The following is a 12,886-nucleotide window of genomic DNA, read 5'->3' as shown; positions in this document are numbered from 1 at the left end:
CCCCCGACCACCCCCCCCAGACCACCACCCCAGACCACCACCCCCAACAATCCCCCGGACCACCCCCCAAGACCACCAGCCCAGACCGCCAGCAGGGCCTATAGCAGGCCACGGCCACAGCCAGGCCCTGGACTCAGCGTCTGCTGGAGAGGAGCTGATGCTCAGAGCTGCAGCCACGGCCACGCCAGCTCATGTAGCTGCTGGGTCCACTTTGCAGCCCCCACAGAGCCAAAGGCAACAGTCCGGCTGATAACTTTGCAAAGGTGAGGAACTGGGTATTTTTAAGCTCACAGAATAAAGAGAAAAATCTATCCGCAAGCCTGAGAAAGGATTAGGAAGAGGCCAATGTGTATGCTGTGACTCAGAGCCAAAGCTTGCAGAATAGGCGGGACCATAGTCAGTCACCCCACTGTCGTCCCCACCAAGTCATGGGCCCAGCAGAGAAGAGGACTGGGGGCTTTGGACCAACTGGGCCTCGTGGGTCACTGCTAAGGGCTTTCCCCTCCCCTGACTGTCCCTGTGGCTCATGTGCTGTCCACGGACCCAGGAACATGCAGCGCCCGGCCAGGCGCCAGGAGGGACACAGGGCCAGTGCTCAGTAAACACGACCGCATGAGTGAGCAGGCCCAGCGCCCCAGGGCAGCTCCAGCTGACCTGTGCTCAGGCATGTCTGTCCTCTGGCCTCTCAGGAAATGACAGAGAGTGGTGAGATGCCAGGTGAAAGGGTGTTTCTGATGGGGGTGTGGCGAGGGTTTGGGACAGTGGCTGGGAGCGCTCTGGCGTAGCTTTGACTGGACAGTGATCTGATCAGTGCATTCCCTCCTGCCTTCCATGGCCCTCGAGCAGCTCCAAGGGGCTTGTGATTCATTATGGACATGTGTGTGGGGAGGGGGTACATCACCAGAGGGCAATCAGCAAACGGTAGCTACCAGCCAAATCCAACCAGGACATTTTGGAGGCTATGGTCTGTGACTTCCCAGGCTGTGGCTCCCTTGCTTCAGGGGGTGATCCTGGAGGTATCCTCCTGGTGGCCTTCCCCGTGCAGGGCAGGGTGGCCTGGGAGGTGTCCCAGGAAGCAAAGCTCCTGCCCCCGATTCTGCACAGGACAGAGCCCCATCGATCTTCCCTTCTGGAGAAGACACAGCTCATGGCAGCCGGGCCTCTTCAACGTTCGAGAGCCGAATTCTAAAAAGCGTCTCGTACTCCCACCCCCGAAGGTTGTAGGACTATTTTTGCAAAGCAGCCCGAATGGAAGATTGAAGGCTGCTTCACGCTGACCTTAAAGAGGCGGCAAAGGGTTTGCACTGCCAGCCGTGGGCTGGAGCGAGCCTGCCTTCAGCGCCCACACAAGGGCCTGCTGTTCTGGGTATCAATTGGGGCCGGTGTGGGGTTACAATGAGGCCTTTCAAAGAGACAAAGCGCCTCTGGACAGGCTGAGTGTCCCTGCACACGTGGGCATCCGCCCAGGGCATTTAAAATAACGCGATTTGAAAAAACAGATTTGAAGTGATGTTTCCCACTCCGCGCTGTTCAGCGGCCTTTGTTCTGTCTGCATCACACCCGGCGACGGCAGCTTCTAAGAGCTGGGCGCTGGAGCAGACACGGGGTTCCCAGCTGCGGCTGCTCTCTGCCTTCCCAGGTAACGAGATCATCACACTGCCAGGCTCTCTAGAGGGTACCCAGAGAGGCTGGATCCACACAGAGTGCTGGGCCGCCAGGACTTCCTTCAGCCAGAGGCAGGCACCCAGGACATACCGCGTGAGATGACTTCCCAGCGCCGCTGGGTGCCAGGTGCTGCTTGAAGTGCTTTACTTCTTCACGTAATCCTGTGACAACCTTATGTGGTAGATACAATTTAGATGAGGACTCTGAGGCACAGAGAGGTTAAGTGACTTGCCCAAGGTCACACAGCAAGTAGGCGTGGATCCTGGTTCCAGCAGAGTGGCTCCTGGGCCCCTGAGGCTAAGCGTCATGCTTCATGTCTCACTGTGACAGGGTCCTTGTCCCTCTGGGAACAGGGGGCACATGCTAAGAAGTCCTTCACACCCATACTGCTGACTTTACCAATACTGAAAACTCCAAACGGCACTTGAGGAGTGTCAGGAAAACCCAGCCAGGGGCCCAACCTGCCAGGGAGGGGTGTCTGAGATGAGGGAGACTTTGCCGTACAAAGAAGGCAGAAAGGGCTTCACTGGGTAGAACAAGGGTGATCTGGACCAGGTGTGTGTCAAAGGTTGGGGGGGCGAGGGGTGCCTTAGGAGGCTGCGAGGGCCCAGGCTGGTCCTGGAGGCAGAGCCAAGCTTGGCTTTCACCCAGGGAGCAAGCCCAGTGGGGGTATCTGTTGGGCAGTGGCAGCCGTCCAGCCGAGAGATGCTGTGGGTGTGGGCGGGCAGGCTGGACCAGGGAGATGGGAGAGGCTTGGCCAGATTTTGGTGAACTGAGAGCAGCCAAAGGGAGTGGCCGAGGGCATGGAACCCTGAGCCAGCCCAAGTGTGTGGCCCCCTCAGCCTCAGTTTCCTGTCTGCAGAATGGGAATATTATTTCCACCTCATAGGCAGCTGGGAGGATTTGAGGACTCGGTGCAGATGAGTCCCTGGGACCAAGGACATCTCGGGAAGTACTGGCCGCTGTTATCATTGTGGGAATGAAGAAAAAGAAGGTCTAGAATGATCCTGAAGTTTCCAGCCTGGGCAGACGATGGCTATTCACATTATGCTTATTCATTAACCACGTTGTTGGCACTCGGTCATGAACTTGGGCTGGTACTTTTGCTTTTTCCCATAGGACTGAACGTTTAATCAGCCATGACAGAGTTTAAAATAGTCCCACTTAGGAAAACAAGCTCCAGTGCTTCGGGGAGAGGCCGTTCCTGCCACAGCCCCTGACAGTGAGGGAGGGACTCCCAGAGGGCCTGAGAGGGTCACAGTCACCGGGCGGGCCTCTCCACTCCCTCCCTCGGGCAGGAGCAGCCAAGCCAGAGAAGCCTCAGCCACAGGCAGGTGCAGCGGCACTGGGAGGAGCCGGGAATGTACAGATGAAGAGCCCAGGCCCCAGGAGGGTGGGAGTCTGGCCAGGGCACCAGACAAGTCAGAGCCAGGGTGGCCTCGGCCCCGCCTCCCAGGCTGCCTCCCCTGTGAGCCCCTCCTGCCCACCTCTCCTATGGTACCTCATCGCTTCCCGCACTGAGGCAGAGGGAGAGACGGGGGCTGGTGAGAACAGGGAGTAACCCACGATAAAGACAGGGCAAGGGGGTGAAAAGGGCCCGGGGAGGCTCGCTGAAGGCAACTTCCAGGTCTGTTGCCCACTGGGAGTCTGGCCCCGCGGCCTCCACCTTCTAGGGTGAGAGCTGGTGACACCTGTGGGTCATGCAGGACATGCCTCCACCGGTGGCTGGAAGGAGGGGCACGGCTGCCCCTCGCGTCACGTACACAATCCCCCAGCACAGTCCAGGCGGGTTGTATCATGGGTGTTAGGTGGCATGACGGTGGTGATGAGGATGTAATCCACTGGCTTAAACCCTGCCCAGCTCACATACCCCCTCCGCCAGGGCGCTACACCTGTCCCACTCCTGCTCCTGGGCACCCAGGCTCCCCATACCCCACCCACTGTCCTTAAGCCTACAGGGCCCCACCCTCCAGACCCCACTCCAGGACTCCACTGCCTCCCAGACACCACGGCTGGGTCTCTGCTGATGCTCCCCCATAGCCTCCCTCAACAGGCTAGCAGGACTGAGGGGCCCCACGCAGCCCCCCAGGACAGGTGGTGACTGAGGGAAGAGGAAAAGAATTGACCCTGAGGGCCCCACCCGTGGTTTATCCCTGCCACCGAGCCAGGAGATGGTGGCCTGCAGGGGAAGTGCAGGTGGACGGACAGCATATTCTCATGGACTACTCACTTCTACAATCGGGGTTGCGGCCTCCAATCTAGGCCTGTGCCCCACCTCGGACAAACAGTCACAGGAATGTGACCGAGATGGCGTGCCCAGCCAAGCCAGTCTGGGCGGCCAGATGCTGGGATAGGGCCTGCCCTGCCCTTCACCCCACTTTCTGAGGTGGGCAGTTTTCTGGCTCCGGTGCTGACAGGCAAAGGGGAAAGACGCCCAGTCCTCTGGTGGCTGTCCCCACAGAGTGTGCCCTCGGACACTGGCACTGTCCCTGCTGCAGTGGCTGCCCCCACAGAGTGTGCCCTCGGACACTGGCACTGTCCCTGCTGGAGTGGCTGCCCCCACAGAGTGTGCCCTCGGACACTGGCACTGTCCCTGCTGGAACGGAAGGGGCAGGGTGTGTGGACTCACTTGGCGGGAACGTGGGTAGAAAGAGGTTATGGAGGGACAGAGAAAGCTGGCCACGTGGTCAGTCTTGCGCCCTATCCCACCTGCTCCATCTGCCGAATGTCGTCACCTCCTGTATGAAACACGAGGCCCCGCAGTGGGGTGTGCATTCTCCATGTGACTGGAACTAAGAGCTCCACACGCATTCTCCACCATCACCTCGAGACAGTCCTCCTACAGAGACGCTACGATCATTTCCACTGTGCAGATGAGGAAGTGGGTTCTCCGAGGCTGACTCGTGCCTGGCTAACGCCACACACAGATAAAGCCAGGCAGAGGCATCACTTGGACTTCTGCATCCTCAATGTTCCCTGCCTCCCTCTGAGTCTGCCTTCCCTTGAGCACTCTTCCCACCGTAGCCCCATACACAGTCTGCGCTGGATGCACGCTCTCTGCTGTCCCGGCTTCCCTCTGGGGCTTAAAAGGGCTACTGTTCCCAAAGACGCCTGCACTTTGGCCCGGGACCCTTGAAAATCCACAAAGAAGGTGCTCCTGGTGGTGCACGGGGCACCAGAATGGGGACTATTTGGGGATTTGGAAAGCAAAAAACCAACGTTTTACAGTAAAACTTACTGGTGGGGTGCAGTGGCTCATGCCTGTAATCCCAGTACTTTGGTGGGAGGTTTGCTTCAGGTCAGGAGTTTCAGACCAGCCTGGGCAACCCAGGGAGACCCGGCTTCTACAAAAAAAAAAAATTAATTATCTGAGCATGGTGGTGTGCACCTGTGGTTCCAGCTATTCAGGAGACTGAGGTGGGAGGATCACCTGAACCCAGGAGGCTGAGACTGTAGGGAGCTATGATTGGGCCACTGCACTCCAGCCTGGGTGACAGAGCAAGATCCTGTCTCCAAAAAAAAGAAAAAGGTGTTTATTATACACCCCAAACAGGGATGGTGCTAATCGTTTGACCTAACAGGACTCGGATGAGACTTTTGTAAAGAAGGCAGTCGCCTGGTCCTGTTTTGTTTCAGGGGAATAGAATGCAAGCATTTCCCACTCCAGACAGGCAGGTCCCCTGGCCCCCGCTGTGGCCTGGTCCCGACACAGGGTCCAGGTTTGGGAAGAGGCTGGCTGTTCAGGTCCACTCACTCCTTCCAGGTCTGAGTCCTCTGTCTTGCTGAGCATGTGCTTCCGCAGGGGCAAGAGGACAAACCCACAGGAGCATCCCCTCCACCCAGCTTTTGAGGCGCTGTAAGCAAGCCCCAGCAGACTCAAGCAAGCTCCGATCGAGTTACTTCCCAGACAGCTGTGAGAGAGAACAGGCTGCAGAAGCCACCTGAGGTCTGCAGCAAGCGGCTGGGGACGGAGAGAGCTTCAAGGGACAGGCATGGAGGAAAGCGCCCCTTCCTTGGGCACCCGCACGCTGACAGCCGAGGGCCTGGCTTTGGCTCCGCAGGGTCTCCACATCCACACGCAGACCCGTGTGAGGTGCAAAGTCGCGCTCCGGCCACCTGCCCGGATGGTGGGCACCAGGGAGCTTTCCCTCCTCCCCAGCCACAGAGACACAGCCCTCTCCCTTCCTGCCCTCCTGCTCTCCCGCCCGGGGTGCTGAGAACGGTCTGTGGCTTCACAGAATCGATGCACCGTTGCCTCCTACCCAAGCAGGGCCTCAGCCAGCCACTGGAGCGCCCTGTGGAACTCACTCACCCCTCAAGCCCCTAGTGGTCACTCCCTTTGGCACAGGGAGTAACTTCACCTCCTACTTCTAAAAATAGAAATTTTTTAATTAAAAAAAAAAAAAGAAGCAGCTTCCCTATTAGAGGAAGGGACCCTTCCTGGACCCCTTCTTCCTGCACATCCCTCCCCCTCTACAAATCCACCTCCATCCTCCCGGTCACATCCACCCCCGACTGCCAGACCTCGGGCCTCCTTCCAACACCACTGTCTCCCCCGTCTTCAGTGGCCGTTCTGCTCCCTGCGGGGTCGCCCACACAGCATCCAGTCCAATCGCTGCGTCCTTCAAGACAACAGCACCACCAACACAACCAAAACCAGATGAATGCATAAGCAAAAATGAAAAGGCAAAAACTCACAACACCCAAATCACACCAGACCCCAGAAAACCGCCAATCCCGCTCCTCTTCTCCCCTGCCCAGCCCGACTCCTTGAAAGTCAGCCTGCGGCTCTGCCCGTTTCTCCGCCTCCAGTGTGCTCTCTTTGTTTGTGTTAGTAATCCTGACATTTGTATTTCTACCAAGCATAGATGTGAACATGGTTTGAAGGCTCAAATGGTTTCACAAAAACTCCCGATACCGCCCTGCACTCCTGCCCTCCTGCACCCTCCTCTTCCCCCAGAGGCAGAGGCAGCCGCTTCCACCTCTTACTCTAATGGTGTTGGCATTTGTTTGCTCTGTGCGTAAATAAGAGTGAGGTTTTCTTGCTGGGCGTGGTGCTTCACACCTGTAATCCCAGCGCTTAGGGAGGCAGAGATAGGAGAACTGTTTGAGCACGGACCTGCCTGGGCAACATAGCCAGGCCCCATTCTCCACAAAAAGGAAAAAAAAAAACAAGTAGATTTACAGATTCCTCACTTTGGATGATGGGAATTGAGCTCTTGTCCTTCTCCGTCCCCCACCTCCCGCATTCAGTTCCCCTCCCTCCACCCTCCTGTGCGGCTGGCTGCGTGGGAATCTTGTGCAGGTCAGAATTCATCCTTCGTAGCGCCGTATGTCATGCTCTTCAGAGACAAGCCATTCAGGGCACCAGAACCACTTCTCCTTTCTTTTGTTTCCCATGAAGCTAGTCATTGCCTGCAGTTTGGGGTTTTGTGGAGTTTTTTGTGTTTGTTTTGTTTTTTTGTTTCTGTTTTTCAAGAGAAGGGGCTTTTCTTCTTCTATTTACTTGTCATTAATTCAACTCAAATCTGATGACAATTTTTTTTTTTTTTTTGAGACAGAGTCTCGCTCTGTTGTCCAAGCTGGAGTGTGGTGACAGAATCACAGCTCACTGCAACCTCCATCTCCCAGGCTCAAGCCGTCCTCCCCTCTTAGTCTCCTGAGTAGCTAGGACTATAGATGTGCACCCACAGGCTTGGCTGATATTTTCTTTGTAGAGACGAGGTCTCGCTGTGTTACACAGGCTGGTCCAAACTCCTGGGCTGTGACAATTTTTTGAGTCTCCCTCAAGATCATCAGACACATCAGGTATTCCATCAGCTTCCTCCTCCTGGGGGGTCTCTCCCAGAGCCTTCCCACCTGCACGGGGTGCCCTCAAGGCCTGGGGCCCACAGTCCCTGCCTCGTCTTCCTGGGTGCCCCTCCTCGCCCCTGTGCCCCTCTCCCCTTTCCTGCTGTGTGCACAGCTCTCGCTCCTGTCAGGTTCGTTCATGCGGGGACATGTTCTCCAGTGACCGCCTACGAAACTAACTAATAGGAGTTGGTATGGCTGGGTTTTAGACTGTTACTGTTGGACAACATTTTATTCTGCCTCCACCCTGGATTAATAGTTAAGCTGAGAATAAAATTGGGGTTAAAAGTAATTTTCTTTCAAAATGTGGGAGGCATAGTTCTGTTGTATTCAAGCTTCCAGAGTTACTATTTCTTCCATGATTTCCTGCGCTATTTTTCTGTCCTGTTTAGGACTTTCTATTATTTGTGTATCCAGTTTTCTGAACTGGCTCTCTAAGTTTCTTTATTTTACTGTCTTTTTTTTTTTTTTTCGAGACAGAGTCTCACTCTGTTGCCCAGGCTGGAGTGCAATAGCGCGATCTCGGTTCGCTGCAACCTCCGCCTCCCTGATTCAAGTGATTCTCCTGCCTCAGCCTCCTGAGTAGCTGGGATTACAGGTGCGTGTCACCACGCCCGGCTAATTTTTGTATTTTTAGTAGAGACGGGGTTTCATCATGTTGGTCAGGCTGGTCTCGAACTCCTGACCTCATGATCCACCCGCCTCGGTCTCCCGAAGTGCTGGGATTACAGGCGTGAGCCCCCGTGCCCGGCTATTTTACTGTCTTCTATCTCTTTGTCATTTTGCTCTACTTTCTGGGAAGTTCCTCAAATTTGTCTTCCTATCCTTCTACTGAGTTTTTAATTTTTATTGTTAATTTTTAAAAACGTATTTCTAAGAGATTTCTTCTGTGCTCTGATTTTCCTTTTCAAAGTCATCCTTTGCTTCACGGATCTGTTATATTTTCTTTTTTCCCCTCCTAGGATATTAGTAATCATATGGATGTTTTATTCTCCCTTATACTCACTTTTTGTTTGTTTTGATTTCCCTGTTTTATATTAAAGGCATTCCTGGGATTTCTGGTAATCTTTGTTTTAATAGTTTATATTTTAAAAAACAACCTTATTGGGGCTTGGTGCGGTGGCTCACGCCTATAATCCCAGCACTGTGGGAGGCCAAGGCGGGTGGGTCACCTGAGGCCAGGAGTTTGAGACCAGCCTGGTCAACATGGTGAAACCTCATCTCTACTAAAAATACAAAACTTTGCCTGGCATGGTGCTGCACACGTCTGTAGTCCCAGCTACTCGGGAGACTGAGGCAGGAGAATCGCTTGAGCCCAGGAGGTTACAGTGAGCCAAGATCATGTCACTGCACTCCAGCCTGGGCGACAGAGTGAGACTCTGTCTCAAAAATAATAATTAACTAAAACAACCTTATTGAGGCACAATTTGCATTTAATAAAAGACAACTGTTTTCCACATACATTTTGATAAGTTTGGCACATACATGCATGCATGTGACAACCATGAGAATCAAAAGAAAGAACATTTCCATCACGTAAGATAGTTCCTGTGCCTTTCCCAGTCAATCCCCACCATCCTCACCCCTCAGTCCCAGGCAACCACTAATCTACTTTCTTTACGATGGAGTAGATTTGTCATTTCTAGCATTTTATATAAATAAAATCTTACACGGTATGTTCATCCACGGTGTACACGGTGCCCGCATTCTTTTGTCCAGCATGATGTGCATGAAAGTCATTCATGTTTTGAGCACTTCAGAGTTCATTTCTTCTTATTGCTGTTTTCCCCCAGTAACCCATTGCATGAATATGTCTTTATTTATTCATCCATCTGCCAATGGACATTTGGCTTGGTTCAGTTTTAGTTATTATGACTAAAGCTGCTAGGAATATTCACGTAAAAGTCTCTGTGTGGGCATATCTAGTTGTAGAGTGGCCAAGTCAAATTGTCAGTGAATCTTAGGTTTATAGGAAACCATCAAAATGGTTTCCGAAATGGTCGTACCGTTTTCCATTCCCACCAAAAAGTATGAGAGTTCCAGTTTCTCCACATCTTCTATTATCAATCTTTTAAGATTTTAGCCATTCTTATGGGTACGTAGTGGTAGCCCTTTGAGGTTTTAATACGCATTTCCCCAACAATTAATGATGTTGGACAATTTTTTGTGTCATTATTGGCTATTTGTATAGCTTCTTTTGTGAAGTGTGGATTCAAATAATTTTTCATATTTTCTATTAGATGATGATAGATAGATACACTCAATTCTTGTTAATCACAGGAGTTACGTTCTATAAACTCACCACAAACACTGAATTAGGGAATACTGAACTGCTGCTCGCAGGATAAATAGAGGATGAGGTTCTTATGAGCCTATGGCCACAATATTTTTGTCAGCTGAGAAATACGTAATCTTGTTTTATGTGAATTTCTGTTTAGAGACACCCTTATGTAACGTATGTCATTGATTCATTAACGCCGAAATAACAGCCAACAGCACTGTAACTCACGCCTGAACAAAGCTGGTCGAACACGTGTATTTTCTCCACAAGGCACATGGAAGCACTCTCGAGCATCCGACAGCACTTCAGCACTGTGCTTGAGGGTCACTGGACACAAAGCACCAAATGCAAACAAAGGGGCACTAAGTGGGCAACAAAAAGACTTGTTGACAGTGTGAGTTCACACCGTTGGGTTTGACCACGGCTGCTTGGATATGATACCAAAAGCACAGGCAACAAAAGAAAAAGTAGGCAAATTGGACTTCATAAATATTTAAAAGTTTTGTGCACCAAAAGGCAACATCAACAGAGCAAAACACAACCAGCAGAATGGGAGAACATATTTGCAAATCATGCATCTGATAAGAGATTAATATACAGAATATATAGAGAACTCCGGAAACTCAGCAACATGAAAAGAACGAACCTGGCTGGACGCGGTGGCTCACACCTGTAATCCCAGCACTTCGGGAGGCCAAGTCGCACTCTCAGAGCCCGCCTGTGGATTGCAGCCAAACCCTTCTGTGTCCACCTGCGGGGCCACATGAGCCGCCAGTTCTGGAGTCCAGGACATTTAGGCTCAGGAGAAACTGCACCTTGAAAGAGAGATGACCAGAGATGAGCAGCCTTTTAACTGGCCTCCATCTGTTGGTGTCTCAAAACTTCATCTGTCAGATACCAAAGGAATCAAAGAAAAGCTTCACCCAGAAAAGGGAATAATTCTTATTTCAGAAGGTTCCACCACAGGACTACTGTAATGTTCTATAGATGTGCCATGATTTTTTTGGGATTTTCACCTTTGGATGCATCCATGGAATTAACATGCCATTTTGTTTTGTGTGTTGCCTGGACTTGGGAGCTTTAAAAAATACAGCCCAGGACCCAAGCCTTGGAAATTCGGATTCAGTTGCCAGGTAACAGGTAAGGGACTTTGAAATCTGCATTTTTTTTTTTTTTTTTTTTTTTTTTTGAGACAGGGTCTCTCTCTGTTGCCGAGGCTGGAGTGCAGTGGTGCAATCACAGATGACTGCAGCCTTGAACTCTTGGGCTCAAGCATCCTCCCGCCTCAGCCTCCTAAGTAGCTGGGACTACAGGTGCATGCCACCACGCCCAGTTACTTTTTATTTTTTGTAAAGACACAGTCTCACGATGTTGCCCAGGCTGGTCACGAACTCCTGGCTTTAAGCAGTCTCCCTGCCTCGGCCTCTGAAAACGCTGGGATTCCAGGGGTAAGCCACTGCACCTGGCCAGAAATCTGCATTTTTAAAGAGCTTTTTCAGAAGGTTCATTTATGGTCAGCCAGGTTTGAAAACCACTGACTGAGAAGGTACTGGAAGGTCCTGGCCTCAGCCTCATCATCAATGAGATCAAGGGGCTCCTGGAAGGTCTCAGAGATGGCATGGTCACCATGCTAATTCTAGCCCACGTGAAGCAGGAATGTGTGTGTGGGTGCACGCTGCTGAGTCCAGCTCTCACTGGGGACTCAAGGGGACTCTAAACCTGTGGCTTCCATCCTGAGGGCCCTGGGAACTAGCTCTGCATATTCATCTGCAGTCCAAGCCCCTTATACCCTCCAGTGTTGTTTTTCAAAATGTATACCTGTGCTCATGGTGCCTACGTTAAAAACACTGCTGACCTCAGAGCAGCGTTTTATAAACCTCTGTCTCCATCGACAGCTACTAGAAGTATACCTACTATTAATATGTGTCTTGGGTAGAGGACCAATGTGCGAATTTAAAAAATACATATATTAAACAGAGATCTTCGAGCATGGACAGGCTGGGAAGTCCTGGGGAGAGGGCCTCCCTGGAGCCAGTGGCCGCCTCTGAGTTAATGAGCAGCTGGGTAGCTGCTGCCCTGACCGCTGGGCAGGCAGTCACCCCACTCCCACCCCACTTGGGTGACAGCTGGCCCGGGTGCAGTCCAGGACTTGAGTCATCCCAGTCTGTGACAGGGAGGGCAACATTAGAGAGGAGGGCCTGGGACAGAGTGAGCCTTTTGACCATGAAACTGCCTGGGGTGAGGGTGAGGGCACCGTGGCTGCCATCCTAGTGAAGCCCCACCCTACCCCACACTTCAGGCTGACTCTTAAGATTCTTAGAAGAGTTCTCAGCCTGCCCAACATTGAGTGGAAGGGTCTGGGTGTTGATGGCCTCAAAGGCATCTGTCAGGCCCACAAAGACACCATGAACAAGCCCACGATACCCGACCAGCAGCATGGCTGACCCCACGGTCCTTCCCTAGGCGTAGGCAGGGGCTATGGAGGGTCAGCTGGCCAGCGTCTGATTCATAGGCTCAAATCAAAACGGCGGCTGAAGCCCACATGGCTTCCTGTGGGGAGGAAAGGGGATTTTACTCCTGCACAGCCCAAGGGCACAAGAAGCCCTGGCCACACGGCCATCTGGAGAGGAGAGCACACCAGGCACCTGAGGCTGTGTGAGGTGAAGGCCAGCAGTCTCCAAATGCTCTCAGATGCCCCTGTGCTCAACAGCACGTTCCCCACGCCCCAGGCGCCCAGCTGGGAAATTCTGCGTGGTCCATGGTAAATACCCTTTCTGAGAAGCGACCACGACCTTCTCAAGGACACTTCAGAGGCACTTTTGCTGCTTCTCCACCAACCGACATCCCATTTTGTTGGAACTCACCAGGCAGAGCGCAGCCAGCTCTGCTCCTGCACCTTCCCTCAGAGCTTTGACAGCTGTTTCCAGGCTGCCTCCGCCTCCAAACCCTGTGGAGCCCTCCCTGCCCCGTGCTTTGAAGCAGTTTCTTTGGAAACTGCTGCACAGCGGGTAACAACGAGCAACAACTCGGGCTGCGTTCTTGTTAACGGAAGGGAGGGCCAGGTGGAACCGCCAAGGGGGCCATTTCTGG

Source organism: Theropithecus gelada, chromosome 13 (genome assembly GCF_003255815.1).
Source record: "Theropithecus gelada isolate Dixy chromosome 13, Tgel_1.0, whole genome shotgun sequence".
NCBI lineage: Eukaryota > Metazoa > Chordata > Mammalia > Primates > Cercopithecidae > Theropithecus > Theropithecus gelada.
This window is presented reverse-complemented; position numbering follows the sequence as displayed.